General features: G+C 43.5%; 1 non-coding gene across 1 annotated transcript; it reads right to left on the reverse strand.

Moving 5' to 3' along the window:
* Positions 1-378: 378 nt before the first annotated feature.
* Positions 379-485, reverse strand: LOC111750243 (U6 spliceosomal RNA). Its single transcript, XR_002785395.1, has one exon. It is a non-coding gene; the product is annotated as a U6 spliceosomal RNA (small nuclear RNA).
* Between the last annotated feature and the right edge of the window lie 17305 nt (positions 486-17790).

Consider the following 17790-nt stretch of genomic DNA (forward strand, 5'->3'; position numbering starts at 1 on the left):
TCGAGTCTGTTCCAACTCAAAGCGACCCTATAAGACAGAGTAGAACTGCCCCATAAGGTTTCCAAGGAGTGGCTGGGGGTTTTGAACTGCCCACATTTTGTTTAGCAGCCATAGCTCACTGTAGCTCTTAACCATGGTACCACTAGGGCTCCACATTCCTCGGATAGGCCCGTGAATTTCAAAATATATTTTCAATTAAATTAGTTATATTATACAGAGACCCCTGCAAAAAATGTTTGCTTGGGTCTTGGCACACCCTAGGGCCAGTCCTGATTACTGGTTGTTGTGTGCCATTGAGTCAATTCCAACTCATAGCAACCCCATGTGACAGAGTAGAACTGCCCCATAGAGCTTTCTAGGCTGTAATCTTTTTATTTTTTTAATATGGAATATTTCAGAAATTTGCGTGTCATCCTTGCCCAAGGGCCATGCTCACCTTCTCTGCATCATTCCAATTTTAGTATATGTGCTGCCAAAGTGAGCACTAGGCTGTAATCTTTATGGAAGTTGATTGCCAGGTGTTTCTCCCACATAGCTGCTGGGTGGGTTGAAACTACCACCCTTTTGGTTAGCAGTCAAGTATTAACCGTTACACCACCCAGCTTCCTTCAGATAATGTAAATAACATTATTTTAGACTTAACGCAATAAAACTTAAGTAACAACAACAAAAAAAGATAACAAAATCTCAATGATTTAATTTACCAAAAAGTAATTTTTCATTTTTATCCCAGTCCAGGGTAGGTCATGGTCGAGGTGAGGGGTGGGGTGGCAGGCTTTGCTCCATGCAGTCATTCAGGGAGCCAGGCTCCTTCTGTCTTGTGGTTCTGCCTCCTCTAGATCCTCAGAGCTCAGAGTCATCTCCATTGAACCAGCACATGTGGAAAGGAAGTGAGGGTTATGCAAAGAAGGATTTATGAGCCAAGCTGGAAGTGGTGCACATCACTTCCTCCATACTCCATTGGCCAGAACACCATCACGTGGCCAAACCAACTGCCAGGCAGGCTAGAAAATGCAGCTGAGCCATGTGCCTGGGGAAAGAGGAGAACACAGACATTGCCAAGAACATGCTAGCTCAGCCAGCCTGGGCAAGGGAGAAAAGGGCTATGAAAGGCTTTTGGGTGGTCAACCAACCCCCACCACAACCGTATATGATGTGTTCTATTATTGGTAAGGTGATTTTTAACTTTTCAGAGTTAAAAAATTCTAATGTAGACACTTATTAGTCACATGGCCTTGGCGAAGTCACTAACTTTTGTGGCCTATTGGTAAAATGGGAGAGGAGACAGGTAGGGTTCATAATTCCTACTCTGTTTACCTCAGTAGGGCTGCTGTGAGATTCAAATGAGATACATAATCTAAGAATTCTTGTAATGGAGACAATTGTACACAAATAGTTGTTATTTTTACTAGTCCCATTTGAAAGATAAGAAAACTAAGGAAGAGGAAAGTGAAATGCCTTGCCCAAGATGGAGAGGTACCATGGGGTAGTAGTTGGAAGGGAATCTCTGACTTCAGATGACCTGGGATTGACTCCCAGCTCTGCCACCTTGTACTTGTGTTATCCTGGGTCAGATCTGAGCCCCGGTTCCATCTTTTTAAAGTGGGGGATAATGATACACCTGAATCAGGGTTTTGGTGAGCATTACTATATGACACATAGTAAGGCCTTGATAAAAGGTCATTATTATCATTATTTTATTACCCAGGTATCTGTAGCAGGGCTACAGGTCTCTTAACCCTCAGTCCTGCTCTGTACTAGAAGGGAATTATTATGAGAAAACACTTCCAAAGTGAGATTGCCGGAGGCGGCAGCAATACCTGAGATTGTTTGGCATCTGAAAGGCAATATTAGTGAGTAAAGCCCCAGATTCGGGAAAGAGGTGGCCCTCATTTGAATCCTGGCTTAGTCACTTAGTAGTTTTAAGACCCTTGGCAAGTTACTCAACCATTGACTGCCCCAATTTTCTCATCCTCCTAATGGAGGAGTCCTGGTGGCACACTGGTTAAGGGCACAGCTGTTAATAATCAAAAGGCTGGCACTTCGAATCCACCAGCCACTCCTTGGAAACCCTGTGGGGCAACTCTGCTCTGTCCTATAAGGTCAATACGAGTCACAATCTTAGTTACCTAGTGCTGCTGTAACACAAATACCACCAGTGGGTGGCTTTAAAGGTCACAAATTTATTTTCTTACAGTTCTTGAGACTAAAAGTACAAATAAGGGCCTCAGGTGTGTCTCTTCCTTCCTTGTTGGTGTTCCTTGGTAATTCTTGGTTTGTAGACGATCCTCGCCTGGCATCTGTCTTCCCCAGTGTGTATCTCTGTGTCCAGTCTGCTCTTTTTATGACTCGGAAGTGATTAGATTTAGAACCCACCCTAATACTACCCGAGTATTAGTACAATAAACAAAACACTATTTATCCAAACAGGACCATATTTACAGGTATAGAAACCAAGGTTTCAATGCATACTTTTGGGGGGGACAGAATTCAATCCCTAATATCACTTCATAGGTTCTTGTGAAGATTGAGCAAGCTAAAGTATATCAAGTGTTTAGGATAGCGCTTGGACTACCCTGCTAGGAGTCCCTGGGTGGTACAAACAGTTAAGCACTCAACTACTAACCAAAGAGTTGATGGTTTGAACCCACCCAGGATGCCTCTGAAGAAAGACCTGGCTATCTGCTTCCAAAAGGTCACAGTTGACTTCCGGCCAACATGGCGCCATAAACAAGCGTGACACTGTGCCTCCATAGCAAAGACCCAAAAAACTAAGTAAAACACAGACAAACGTCATTCCTGAAACCTGAAGTGTCAAATGAAGAGAGAAAGAACTAAACCAAGCACAGAATGGAATAAGAAGCTGAGGGAGGACAGAGAGCAAGGAGAGGTAAGTGCAGAAGGCCCACCAGCTAACGTAGCACAGATCCACCATCTTGGACTCCGGCAGACGGGAAAACAGCTTGTGGAACTCCCAGCATGAGACAGAGCACCCAGTAACCAGCAATACAGGCTTTCCCGCCCCCCATTCTCTCCTGGCTGCTCTACCTCCGAGCTTCCTCACTGGCTGCGGTGACGTGCCGCTTGGATTTGCCCCACCCGCATCGGAGATTAGCGGACAGGGAGCAGCTTCCCGAAGTTCCTAGCAGCAGAGGAGCACCCGGTAATAAGTGGTACATGCTTTCCTAGCCCCCTTTTCCCCCCACCACCTCAGCCTCCTCTGCTTCCCGCCAGCCACAGTCTCTTGGCTGGGAGGCAACTGTCTTGGCCTCAGGCTGCTTGGATTCGCCCTGCCCACACTGGCCGGGCCCCTGAAGTGGTATTGCTTCTTTCCATCTCTTTTGGTTTCTTCTGTGCCTCATACCGCCTCCTCATATTTTTGTGGAATACCTGGCTCCGTGTGCCATCTTTGCTTCTTGAAAGGTTGTGCAGCCACGCTCAACTGGGGAACCACTCCCCCGGCCGGCAACACCACGCTGGTGGGATCCTTGGGGCTTTTTTCTTTTTTTCTTGTTTTGCTTTGTTTTGTTTGTTTTCTTTTTCTTTTCGCAGCTTGGGAGCCCTGTTTAGCCGGGCTGTACTGCATGGTTTAGGAGCCACTCCCCTAATCTGCACAGCCAGGTAGGTGGGATCCCTGGGGGCATTTGTTTTTTTCTTCTTTTCTCTCTCTTTTTCCCTTTTTGTCTGTCTTAATTTTTCAGTTGTTATCTCTCTACGCTTACCTTCTTTTCCTGTCTCCTGAATACCTGGTGCTGGGTGACATCTATACCCTCTCTAGCCAGGCTACACTGCCCAACCTGGAAGCTACTTCCCCGGTCTTAGTAGCCCCACCAGTGGAACTCCGGGACTCCTGGGGCTTTTCTTTTCCTTTCCAAAATTTTGTCTAGTTTTTTTTTTTTTGCTTTTTGCTTTTCTGCATTCTCAGTTTCTCATCTCTCCACTCCAACGGCAATCTCCCTTAGTACTCTATTTTTTCTCTCTCTTTGCTTCTTTATTTTTGGCTCCTGTTTTTCTCTCCTCTCTTTCCTCTTTCCAATACCCCTATTAGCTCCACACTTCACAACCTCCCCCCCTTTCCTGCCTACCTGTACAGTGTACTGAATATCCCACTTCCAAGCAGCACAGGCACAGCCTACTGGAACCTGCCCAGCACTGATTCCTGGCCTGCCCTGTCAGCCCTAGTATGTGCCATAAACAACTAATCCCAGCCCCTCTCCTTCAGCAGGATCTGCCCTGCTGCACCATAACTGAATGACTGGCTCTGCCCATTGGACAAGGAGGTGAAAAGTATCGTGACTACAGATGAGCAAACAACAAAAAATGCACAGCCCACCTGCTCAGACATAACCAAATAAAACAAAAAAGCAGGATGAAACAAACAAATCTACAACCAAGAAATGAAGAAAATACTGAATATCCCAAAGACAGCAGACAATACCAAAACATATATAAAAAAAGGACAGATGGGTCCAGTAGGCATCCAAAATAAAACACCAGATGACTTTCCAGTAGAAGAAAAGGCACTAGAACTACCTGACAGGGAATTCAAGCAATCCAGGAGTTGAAGCAAGCAGCAGACAAAAATGAGGAAAAAATAGACAATTTTTTGGAAAAGGCAGACAAATTCATGGGAAATACAGACAAAAAAATGGAACAATTCAGGAAAGTAATACAGGAACAAAATGCCAAAATAAATCCATAACTAGAAATCATACAAAAACAACTAGAAATCCAAAAGACAAACAAGATTTCAGAAATGGACAGTTTCATAGAAGAGCTGAAGGGTAGGTTTGAAACGGTAGAAGACAGGATCAGCAAAATTGAAGACAAACGCTTGGATACAACTCTGAGGAAAAATCAGAAAAAAGAGTGAAGAAAAATGAAGAAACCCTAAGAATCATGTGGGATACAATCAAAAGCAAAAATCTGCAAGTGATTGGAGTTCCAGAACAGAGAGAGAAAATGGAAAACATAGAGAAGATCATTGAAGAACTGCTGACAGAAAACTTCCCTAATATCATGAATGATGAAAAGCTGACCATCCAAGAAGCTCAGCAAAACCCATATAGGATAGACCCCAAAACAAAAACACCAAGGCATATCATAATCACACTCGCTAAAACCAAAGACAAAGAAAAAATCCTGTGAGCAGCTTGAGAAAAACAAAAAGTCACATACAGAGGAGAAACAATGAGACTACGCTCTGATTATTCGGCAGAAACCAGGCAGGCAAGAAGGCAATGGGATGACATATATAAAACCTTGAAAGAAAAAAATTACCAACCCAGAATCACATATCCTGCAAAACTTTCGTTCAAATATGATAGTGATATGAGGACATTTACAGATAAACAGAAATGAAGGGAATATGTAAAAACAAAACCAAACTTACAGGAATTATTAAAGGGACTCCTTCGGTCTGAGAATAAACAACATCAGACCACAGCCTGAATCTAGGATGCAAGATTGTACCAGCCAGATACCAACCTAGGGAGTGAACTCTCAAGAACTATCCAAAAACAAAACGATTGCAACAGGGAACCAGAGAGGTTAATCTGTAAATGACAACAACATCAGAACAATAAAAGAAGAAATAAATGGTATAGATACAGAACTTTGTAATGGAGAGGAAGGCAGGGTGATACCAAGTAACAATAGGAACCTATTAGCTAGGAAGACAAGGGTAAATTTCAGGGTAACCACAAAGAAAGTTAACAAACCTACTTATCAAAATGAAGAAAAATAAAGTCTCAATAAAAACAAAATCTACAAAAATGAAAGAAATGAAAAAGAAATCCAAAAGCAAAAGGAACTTAGCACAGGAGAGTAAGAGGAACAAAGAAAACGTTAGCACCACACACACACAAAAAAAGACAGCAATAAACGCAACGATAAAGGACAATGGATCTGTGAAGCATCTCATAACATGGATGCATCTGGAGGACATTATGCTGCGTGAAATAAGTCAAGCACAAAAGGACAAATATTACATGAGAAGGTTTACCAAAAAAAAAAAAAAAAAAGGGTCACAGTCTTGAAATCTCTATGAAGTGCAATTACCTTCTGTAACACAGGATTGCCATGAGTCAGAATAGACACCATGGAAACTGGTTTCAGTTTGGTTTATCACTATTACTATTTTGGGTTAATTTAAAATAGAAAATCTAGTTAAAGTAAATGGAATCGACTCCACGGCACTGGGTGAAAAAAATCTAGTTGGTTCCTAAAAATCCCAATTGATTTTTATTTCAAGGAGCCTGCATTTTAGCGATTAAAAAAAGAAGACCACAGAGTTACACCCTCCTTTGTGCCTTTGCCTGGGCTGTTTCCTTTCCTACCTTTTTGACCAGTAAAACCCCTCACCCAGCAGCCCTTGGTCATTCTCTCACGGTCCTTCCCCTCAGAGAGGATTTGGCTCTCTTTCCCCCTTTACTCATTTGTGCATTTCCAGAGCCCCTTAATTCCAGTACCCCTCAATAAATTTTTCTTGAATGAAAAGGTGAAAAAGAGTAAGGGAAATGATTTACGCCGTTAGTTTGCAGGTAAATACAGAACTGCAGTTTCACAGTGGAACTAACGTCCTCCCTCTCAGACGATGAAAGGATTGGTGGAGAGATGTAGGGAGATGGTGTCCCTTAACACTAGGAGGAAAAAACACAATAACACACAATCCAATCTCTAACCAGAAAGAGCTCCAGCCCCCACTGCCCTGTCCTGGACTGGGGAGAGGCATCGAACACCAGAGTAAGCTGTGGACCCAGGACAACCTGGGTTTGAATCCCAACTCTGACATTCAACAGCTGCTTAGCCTTAGGACCACACATCTTTGAGCCCGTTTCCTCACCTATAAAATGAGGGTCATATCGACCTCCAAGGGTAGTTTTGATGATGAAATGAGATAATGTCAGTGCAATGCCTGGCACTTAGAACATGCTTAATTAATGTTTGCTAAATGAACGAAGAACGAAGAAGGCTTTAAAAGTACCATTATTGGCCGAAGCTGTACTATCCTTGAAAGTACAGTGTGGTTTAATGCCTCCCACTGCTAGTCCTTAGCATATTATTGCCCACATCCTCACAGGCTGCCTTCACACAGCTTCTCAGGCTGTCAGTCCGGGGTTAATCTGCAGTCCAGAAGTTTAGGTAGGCGGGGATTTGGCAAGTCGACTTCCTCAAACCCTTCTCCTCTCCAGCTGGCACAGGAACGCTGCACATTTGCAGCTTCCATGGCAATTACGAGAATCTACACCCTTTTATTGTTTTTCTTTTCCCAACGTTGGAGCAATCACATGATTTCGACAGGAAAAACAACTCTGGAATTGGAGACAATCTGGATTGAGCCATGGACTTTTGGATTCCTGTGTCTGAGCCCCAGAGAAGACATCCGATGCTGGTGAGCAGGGGTGGGTTACCAGATCACCTGTAGGGAACAATTTCACAGGCTTTCACCACATCAAAGATTCAGCTTCTGGGTATGGCTGGCATCTGTCTCTCTCCCAATCCCACAGTACCTTCCTACAGAATCAAAGCTTCTTCAAATTCGTAATCCCTGACAGGGGTGGATGACCCAGTAAGCAAGGTAAGCACAGGCTTACTTGTGCTTCCTTACTAATCTGTAGTGAACAATGTCACATGGGTTTCACCACATCTTTGGTGAAATTGGTCACTACAGATGATCATGTGAAATTGTTTACTACAAGGTAAGCACCGTGTTTACCTTGCCTATTGGATAATCCACCCCTGCTTGTGGGATAGGGGCTGAGCTGGACTAGAGACTTGGCCAGCACTTGCTGAGCCCAGGCTGGCCGACTGGACAGGTTGCATTCCAGGATTATAAACAGAAACAATCCGAACAAAATAGGAGCTCATGTTTGCTGAGTGCAAAGTACTAGGTGCTGTATAGGAACCATCAAGCTTAATCATCACAACAACCCAAGATGAAGGTTTTATTATCCTCTTATATAAAAAAAAAAAAAAAAAATTTTTTTTTTTTTTTTTAGATGAGGAGAATGAGGCTCACAGAGACTAAGGGTCTCTCAGGAGCCCACAGTGTCACAGGCTTTACTGGCATTCCACCCCTTATGCAAGCCCTCAGAGCCTGTGCTATTATCCTGTTGTTGTTGAGGTTAGTTACCATCCAGTCGACTAATTCATGATGACCGTATGCATTACAGAATGAAACATTGCCAGGTCCTGTGCCATCTTCGTGATCGCTGGTGTATTTTGAGCTCATTAACATGTAGCCCCTGCCTACAACTGTGCTTCTGAAATCCTAATGTTTGCATATAAATTTCCCAGGATGTTGTTGACATGCAGATACTGACTCATTTGGTCTGAGGAGGACCCCAAGTCTGCATTTCTAACAAGCTCCCCCACCCATCTGTCAGTGTGTCGTACCTTGGTGGCTTGTGTGTTGCTATGATGCTGGAAGCTATGCCATCAGTATTTCAAATACCAGCAAGGTGGCCCATGGTGGTCAGGTTTCAGTGGAGCTTCCAGACTCAGATAGACTAGGAAGAAAGGCATGGTATCTACTTCTGAAAAGTAGCCAATGAAAACTCTATGCATTAAACAGAATACTGTCTGACACAGTGCTGGAAAACAAGCCCCTTAGGTTGGAAGGCGATCAAAACACACAGTGGCCTCAACAATGGACTTGAGCATACCCATGATCTGAAGATCATACGGGACGAAGCAACCTACAGTCCTGTTGTACGTGGAGTGGCCATGAGTTGGAGTCGACTCAATGTCAACAAACCAGCTCCCAGAGGATGCTGCTGGTCCAGGGACTACACTTTAGTTCCAAAGGTTAGACCAGTGCTTTCAACCTTGGCTGTACATTGGAGTCACCGGGAGCTTTCAAAATACTGGTGCCGGGGCCCATCCCGGAGATCTTGATTCAGGAGGTCTGGGGTGCAGCCCAGACATAGGGTTTCTAAAGCTCCCAGGGGTGAGTGAATGAGCAACCAGGCCTGAGACCACCGTTCTTGGGGAGGTTACTGGGAACACCCTGTTACCCTGCGATCCTCTTTCCCAACCTTAGAGGCGACTCTGGCTAGGCTTTGAGGTTGCCCTTGAAGAAGGCCTCTCTCAGCAAACTCCAAGCCTCAGAAGAGGCCAGAGCCACCACCTGTTTCCTTGAAATAGTTTGCAGCTGTGCAGAGTGACCTAATCGCTCGGCCGTGGCCGGCTGCCGCTTTGGTCTGGAAAGGCCTTTTCCCAAGTCGATTAAACAAGCTGGCGTCAGGCTCCCTCCTGCGTCAGAGGCAGCAGGAGGGAGAAGAGTCTGGTGCAAGGCGAGGGCAGAGCCCACCTGGAGCTCCTGGGAAGGAGCCTGGCCCCACACACTGAGGACCCCACTGCACTGCGGGCTGTGAGCCTGCTGACAACGCAGCCCTGGACTCTACCCTCCGTCCCCTGTTCGCCCTCCCCAAACACTTGCATACTGAGGAAATCACAAGAGGTTTCTCCTTGCCCCTTCTTAAATGGTGTATAAACAAACATTGAAGTAAGCAAATAAAAATGCAAAGTCCATTTCCTCCTCCCTTCACACTTCCTGCAGGCAACCATACTTAGCAGTTAGGCTCAGAGCCTTCCAAACGTTTTCTGTGAGTAAATATGTGTATTTCCACACACACATACATACATACGGGAATCCCTGGGTGATGCAAACATTTAGAGCACTGAGTTGCTAACCAAAAGGTCAGAGATTCAAGTCCACCCAGGGACACCTCGTAAGAAATGCCTGGCGATCTACTTCTGAAAAAATGGCCGTTGAAAACCCTGTGGAAAACAGATTTACTCTGACACGTAGGATCACCATGAATCAGAATCGACTCCATGGCAACTGGTTTGTTTTCTTTTTTTAACATACACATACATCCTGTTTTATACATAATCATCATATAATGTTACTGTGTGCACTGTCTTAGATATCGTTTCCATATTATTACATATAAATTATTTTAGCGTGTCTCAAACTTGCCTTGAAATAAGAATCTTTTCGGGGCACTTCTTGGGCCTAGAGGTTACCAGTCTTACCCCAGTACTGCTGTGTCAAAATCTCTATGGAAGGGGCCTGGAGACTTTTAGTAAGTGCCTTCAGTGGTTCCTAAGGAAATCTCTTAGCTTTTTAATTGATTGCACATGTACTGATATAAGGATGTAGCATAATTTATTAACCAGTCTCCTTTTGTTGGGCATCTAGGTTGTTTCTAGCTTTTTTCTTCATGCTATAAATAATACTACAAACATGTATTTTGTGCAGGTGCCTGTGTGTGTGTGGGTTTCTGTCAGTGTCCAAGGAGTGAAATAGCTGAGTCAAAGGCTTCTGTGTAACTTCTCCTTTTTGACTGTTCTCTTTTAATCATGAAACTTTAAAGCTAGATGAAAATTTTAAAAGCTGCGTAGCTGAGACCAATACTGTCCGATAAAAATATGTTGCTGTTGTTAGGTGCCATCAAGTTGATTTTGACTAATAGTGACCCCACGTGACAGAGCAGAACTGCCTCATAGGGTTTTCTTAGCTATAATTTTTATGGGAGCAGCTCACTAGGTCTTTCTCCTGTTGATCCCCATCTGGGTTCAAACCACCAACCTTTCAGTTAGCAGCCAAGGGCTTAACCGCTGTGTGACCGGACTCCTTAATGAAAATATAATGTGAGTCATATATATAATTTAAAATTTTCTAGTAGTCACATTAATTTTAACAATATATTTTATTTAATCCAGTATATCTAAAATATTATCTCAACATATGACCAATATAAAAATAGATGTAAAGTATCTCCTTAATAATTTTTATGTTGATTATAATATTGAAAACTGGCATGAATTTCATGCTTTAAAGGACTTCTCAATTTGGATGAGTCGTATTAAGTGTTCAGCAGCCACAGTATTATAGGACATGGCAGATCGGGTCCCTTTGTTTTGCTTGAAGGAGGTGTATAGGGGACAAGGAACAAACAATCGTGAAGCAACTACAATATGCTTGTCCCAGAATCAGAACTTGACATCCTCTACTGTTAACTCCTCACAAAGAAGCTGCTTCACACGTCCTGATTTATACCCAAATCCTTGTCTGCCGCCCTACAGTTTGGGATTATTTGTGTCTGTCTACAGAAGGGAGTCCCTGATTAACATGCCTGGCTACTAACCGAAAGGTTGGAGGTTCAAATCTACCCAGAGGCACCTTAGAAGAAATACCTGGTGATCTGCTTCCAAAAAATCAGCCATCGATAACTCTGTGGAGCACAGTTCTACTCTGACACACATGGGGTCGCCATGAGTCCGGGCTGACGTGATGGCAACTGGTTTTCAAATGGTCTGCAGAGCTGCAGCAAAGGAGGAGTCAGTGAACTGGGAGGGTGGGGCAGGGTGTGTGTGTGTGTGGAGGGGGGAAGCTGGGGATCAGAAGGCGCTGAAGTCAGAGCTCTCACAGAAGCATTATGGGGGCAATTTTTGCAGAGGATTGGGCTGAATAAAAGGAGCCCTGGTGGCACAATTCTTAGCTATAAGGTTGCTGTGAGTTGCAATCAACTTGACGGCAATAGGTTGGGTTGCACAGTGGTTAAACTCTCAGCTGCTAACCGAAAGGTTGGTGGTTCAAACCTATTCAGTGGCTCTGCGGTGGCATGATCTGGAGATCTACTCCCATAAATATTACAACCTAGGAAACCCTCTGGGGCAGTTGTACTCTGTCACATGGGGTCACTATGAGTTAGAATCAACTCCTCGGCTCCCAACAACAGGTCGAATAGTACTTTGAGGTAAAAAACGTGTCTTAACTCGTTTTCTATTCAGAGCAATTCCATGAGGAAGTCAGAGCAGGAGTTATTATTATGCCCATTATATTAATCTGAGGTTGAAAGAGCTTTATGTTATTTGCCAGAATCACACAGCCTATAAACGCAGAAGTGGAATCTGGGTCTGCAGATTCCAGAGCCTGTGCCTTTTCTTTCATCTCATAGATGTCTCCAAGACAATTATTCAAAGTCTGTACATTTAAATACCATCAGGGTCACCCATGGTGGACAGGTTTTACAAAGCTTCCAGATTAAGACAGGCTAGGAAGAAAGACCTGGTGATCTACTGCTAAAAAAAAATTGGTCAGTGAAAACCTTATGAAGAGTAGGAGAACAGTGTCTGCTATAGTGCCGGAAGGTAAGCCGCTCAGGTGGAAGGCACTCCAAGTATGGCTGGCGAAGAGTTGCCTCCTCAAAGTAGACTTACCTTAATGATGTGGATGGAGTAAAGCTTTCAGGACCTTCGTTTGCTGATGTGGCACAACTCCAAATGAGAAGAAAAGGCTGCAAACGTTCATTAATAATCAGAACATAGTACAGAGTATGAATCTAGAAAAACTGGAAGTTGTCAAAAATGGAATGCTTGAAGATAGGTATCCTAGATATTAGTGAGCTGAAATGGACTGGTATTGGACATTTTGAATCAGATAATCATATGGTCTAGTATGCCAGGAAGGACAAACTGAAGAGGAAGGGCATTGCATTCATTGTCAGAAAGAACATTTCAAGATCTGTCCTGAAGTACAGTGCTGTCAGTGATAGGATGATATCCATACGCGCGCAAGGAAGACCAGTTAATACAACTATTATTCAAATTTAGGTACCAACCGCTAAGACCAAAGATGAAGAAATTGAAGATTTTTACCAACTTCTGCCATCTAAGGTTGACCAAACATGCGATCAAGATGTAATGATAATTACTGGTGATTGGAATGCAAAAATTGGAAACAAAGAAGGACCAGTAGTTGGAAAATATGGCCTTGGTGATACAAATGATACTGGAGATCACATGATAGAATTTTACAAGACCAGCGACCTAGTTATTGGAAATACCTTTTTCTAACAACATACATGGTGACTATACACATGGTCCTCACCAGATGGAATACACAGGAATCAAATTGACAGTATCTCTGGAAAGAGACCATGGAAGAGCTCAATATCATCAGTCAGAATAAGGCCAGGGCTGACTGTGGAACAGATCATCAATCGCACAAATGCAAGTTCAAGTTGAAGCTGCAGAAAATCAAAACAAGTCCATGAGAGCCAAAGTCCAACCTTAAGTATATCCCACCTGAATTTAGAGACCATCTCAAGAATAGATTTAATGTACTGAACACTAATAACCAAAGGCCAGATGAGTTATGGGATGACAACATCAAGGACATCATACATGAAAAAAGCAAGAGGTCATTAAAAAGACAGGAAAGAAAGAAAGGACCAAAATGGATGTCAGAAGAGACTCTGAAGCTTGCTCTTGAATGTCAGGTAGCTAAAGTGAATGGAAGAAATGAAGTAAAAGAGGTGAACAGAGAAGATTTCAAAGGGTACTTGAGAAGACAGAGTATTACAATGAAAAATGTGAAGACTTGGACTTAGAAAACCAAAAGGGAAGTAGCTGAAAGAACGGAAGAAAAAATTCAAGCCACAAGTTGCAATAGTGAAGGATTCTATGGGGAAAATATTAAGCGACACAGGAAGCATCAAAAGAAGATGGAAAGAATACACAGAGCCACTATACCAAAAAGAATTGGTCAACGTTCAATCATTTTGGGAGGTAGCATATGATCAGGGACCAATGGACTGGAGGAAGAAGTTCAAGCTGTACTGAAGGCATTGGTGAAAAACAGGGCTCCCGGAATTGATGGAATACCAATTGAGATGTTCAACAAATGGATGCAGTGCTGGAGGCGCTCATTCGTCTATGCCAAGAAATTTGGAAGACAGCTACCTGGCCAACCAACTGGAACACATCCGTATTTGTGTCCATTTCAAAGAAAGGTGATCCAACAGACTGCAGAAATTATTGAACAATGTCATTAATATCACATTCGAGTAAAATTTTGCTGAAGATCATTCAAAACCGGTTGCAGCAATATGGTGACAGGGAACTGCCAGAAATTCAAGCTGGATTCAGAAGAGGATATGGAACAAGGGATATCATTGCTGATGTTAGATGGATCTCGGCTGAAAGCAGAGAATAACAGAAACATATTTACCTATGTTTTATTGACTATGCAAAGGCATTCGACTGTGTGGATCATAACAAATTGTGGCCAACATTGAGAAGGGTGGGAATTCCAGAACACTTAATTGTGCTCACGTGGAACTTGTACATAGACCGAGGGGCAGTTGTTTAAAGAGAACAATGGGATACTGTGTGGTTTAAGATCGGGAAAGATGCATGTCAGTTTTGTATTCTTTCACCATAGTTGTTCAATTTGTATGCTGAGCAAATAATCTGAGAAGCTGGACTATACGAAGAAGGACGCGGTATCAGGATTAGAGGAAGACTCATTAACAACCTGTGATATGCAGATGACACAACCTTGCTTGCTGAAAGCCAGAAAGACGTGAAGCACTTCCAAAACCAAACCAAACCCAGTGCCGTCGAGTCAATTCCAACTCATAGTGACCCTATAGGACAGAGTAGAACTGCCCCATAGAGTTTCCAAGGGGTGCCTGGCAGATTCGAACTGCCAGCCCTTTGGTTAGCAGCCGTAGCACTTAACCACTACGCCACCAGGGTTTCCTTGAAGCACTTACTGATGAAAATTAAAGACTGTAGTCTTCAGTATGGATTATACCTCAACATAAAGAAAACTAAAATTCTCACAACTGGAACAATAAGCAACACCATGATAAATGGAAAAAATGTTGAAGTTGTAAAGGATTGCATTTTTCTTGGATACACAATTAATAATAGCCCATGGAAGCAGCAGTCAAGAAATCAAGTGACATATTGCAGTGGGCAAATCTGCTGCAACAAGCCTCTTGAAAGTGTTAAAAAGCAAGACTATCACTTTGAGGACTAAGGTGTGCCTGACCCAAGCCATGGTCCTTTTAATTGCCTCATATTTATTGCCTCATATGCATGCAAAAAAGCAAAAACACAAACAAGAAAACCCTGAACAATGAATAAGAAAAACCAAAGAAGAATTGATGCCTTTGAATTATGGTGTTGGCAAAGAGTATTAATATATCATGGACTGCCAGAAGAACAAACAAATCTGTTTTGGAAGAATAGAGCTAGAATGCTCCTTAGAAGCAAGGACAGTGAGACTTCCTCTTAAGTACTTTGGATGCATTGTCAGGAGGGATCAGTCCCTGGAGAAGGACATCCTGCTTGGTAAAGTAGAGGGTTAGCGAAAAAGAGGAAGACCCTTAATGAGATGGATTGACACAGTGGCTGCAACAATGGGCTCAAACATAGCAACAATTCTGAGAATGGTGCAGGTCTGGGCAGTGTTTCATTCTGTTGTGCATAGGGTCACTATGAGTTGGAACCGACTCGATGGCACCTGGCTGCAACAACATCATCCCTACATTACTGGTGCCGGAGAGTATCAACAAATTAAGTGAATTCATTATTGGAACTCACAGAGCCAAATGAATCTAAATGGTTTTGTTGTTATTAGTTGCCTTCCAGTTGATTGTGACTCATGGGAACCCTATCTGTGCAGAGTAGAGCTGCTCCATAAGGTTTTCAAGGCTGTGATAGCCAGAAATTGGAGGTTAAAACCTTGTGCAATGGGGTCCCCTAGTGGAAATCTGTGGTATTGCGTGGGATTGACAAATGTGGCACAGTGGTTAAGTGCTACTGCTGCTAACCAAAGGGTCGGCAGTTAGAATCCGCCAGGCGCTCCTTGGAAACTCTATGGGGCAGTTTTACTCTGTCCTATAGGGTCAAGTATGAGTCGGAATCTACTCAATGGCACTGGGTTTGGTTTTTGGTTTAGTTCATCAACAAGAGGAGTCCTGGTGGTGCAGTGGTTAAGAGCTACAGCTACCAACCCAAAGGTCAGCAGTTCAAATCTACCAGCTCCTCCTTGGAAACCTTGTGGGGCAGTTCTGCTCTGTTCTATAGGGTTGCTATGAGTTGGAATAGACTCGACAGCAATGGTTTTTTTAGTTCATGAACAAAGGATCCTTGGTGGTGCGGTGGTTAACTGCCGGGATGCTAACTGAAAGGGGGGCGATTTGTACCCACCAGCTGCTCTGTGAAGCTTACAGCCTTGGAAACCCCATGGGGCAGTTCTATCCTGTCCTATAGAGTCGCTGAGAGTCGGAATTAACTTGATGGCAATGGGTAGTTCATTAACTGAAGATAGAAAACCATGACAACTATTGAATAGAGGCCCAGGAAGAGGGGGGGACTGGAACCCCATACTGGGCAAAGTTGGGAAGCACTGCACTAGACTCTTCCACCTCTATCAAAGGGACAGTTACAAACAGTTCCTAGTTGCAGGCTGTCCTTCAGATATGTCAGTTGTGGGGAGGTGTATTCAATGGTACTTGGTTATATTGCAATTTTAAGTGTACTTGTGGCTGAGTCAGTGTGTCTGACTATCAGCTAGATTGTCAGCTCCTCAAGGGAAGAGATTTGAACCCTTCATTCAAGGGTCTGGACGTTCCAGGCCCTTGAATGAGTATTGTCGACAACCAAAAAAGTGGGCGGGGTGGGGGAGGATGAAGAGCACAAAGTAATGGAATCTACAGATTTTACCTGCTCAGAGTCCTTTCCCTCGTCTTTGGGCTGCAGCATCTGATTCTCTTTCCCTTCCCCAATCCCTGGGGCCTTAGTGAGGCTGCCAATCAAGTGCCCTGCGCTCCCCTGGCTAAGAGGTGAGCTGGGAGAGCTGAATCTTAATAGAGCCAGAGGTAGCACTGCTTCATCTCCAGCAGCTGGGCTAACAACTTCAATTACTTTGTTGTTGTTCTTTGTTGCCGTCAAGTCGGCTTCTACTCACAGTGACCCCACATACAACAGAAGAAAACATTGACTAGTCCTGTGCCATCTTCAAGGTCATTGATATGCTCCAGTCCATTGTTGTGGCTACTGTGTATTTTGAATGCCTCCTGACTTAGGAGACTCACCTTCCAGCACTGTATCAGACAGTATTCTGTTGTGATCCATAAGGTTTTCACTGGCTAATTTTCAAAAACAGATTGCCAGGCCTTTCTTCCTAGTTTTAGCCTGGAAGTTCTGCTGAAACCTGTCTACCATTAGTGACCCTGCTGGTATTGGAAATACCAGTGGCATAGCTTCCAGCATCATAGCAACACACACGACAAACTGACAGATGTGTGGTTGTTCAGTTACCTAGTTCATTAGAATTATCTGCTTCTTTAGCTTTTCTTTTTGTGAGTCTGAGGCCTACCTCATATCCTAATGATAAATGCCCTTTTCACTATTTCCAGAGTAAATCTAAAATATAATATTCTGCATTGTATTTAATTCTGCTTCAATTTGGAAATTTAAACACATTTTGATAAACATCAAAGCAGTGGCAACCTTTTAGATGCCAAGGCTACAACTAGCTGTTTTTCCGTAGAAGGTAAAATGAAAACCAACCACTAATTTGATAAAAATTGAAATAAAAAAAACTCACACTACAGTTTGGAAATTTCTAAGGACCTGGGCACCAGCAAGATCTGTTAGGTGAGCACAAAAAGAACCTTTCTGTGAAGGAAGTGAAACGGCTTCACACCAGTGCCTATTCAAGCCGGTCGGCTAGAAGTCCAGCCTCCTGGCACTGGAGTCTCCCATCACAGCCCTTTCAGCTTTCAACCATGGCTGCAGCAGGTGAATTGAGGGACTGGGTCCTCTACCACCTAAGAGAGCCCCTTAGAGGGTCAGCTGCCCCTCCAGTCTCATAGCCCCTACACATCCCCTAAGACTCCTTACCAGCCTTACATTCCTGACCCACCAACCCTGACACCTCAACAGGAAGGCACATCCCTGTAGTTTACACATAGATTTGCA

Source organism: Loxodonta africana, chromosome 10 (genome assembly GCF_030014295.1).
Source record: "Loxodonta africana isolate mLoxAfr1 chromosome 10, mLoxAfr1.hap2, whole genome shotgun sequence".
Classification (NCBI taxonomy): Eukaryota; Metazoa; Chordata; class Mammalia; order Proboscidea; family Elephantidae; genus Loxodonta; species Loxodonta africana.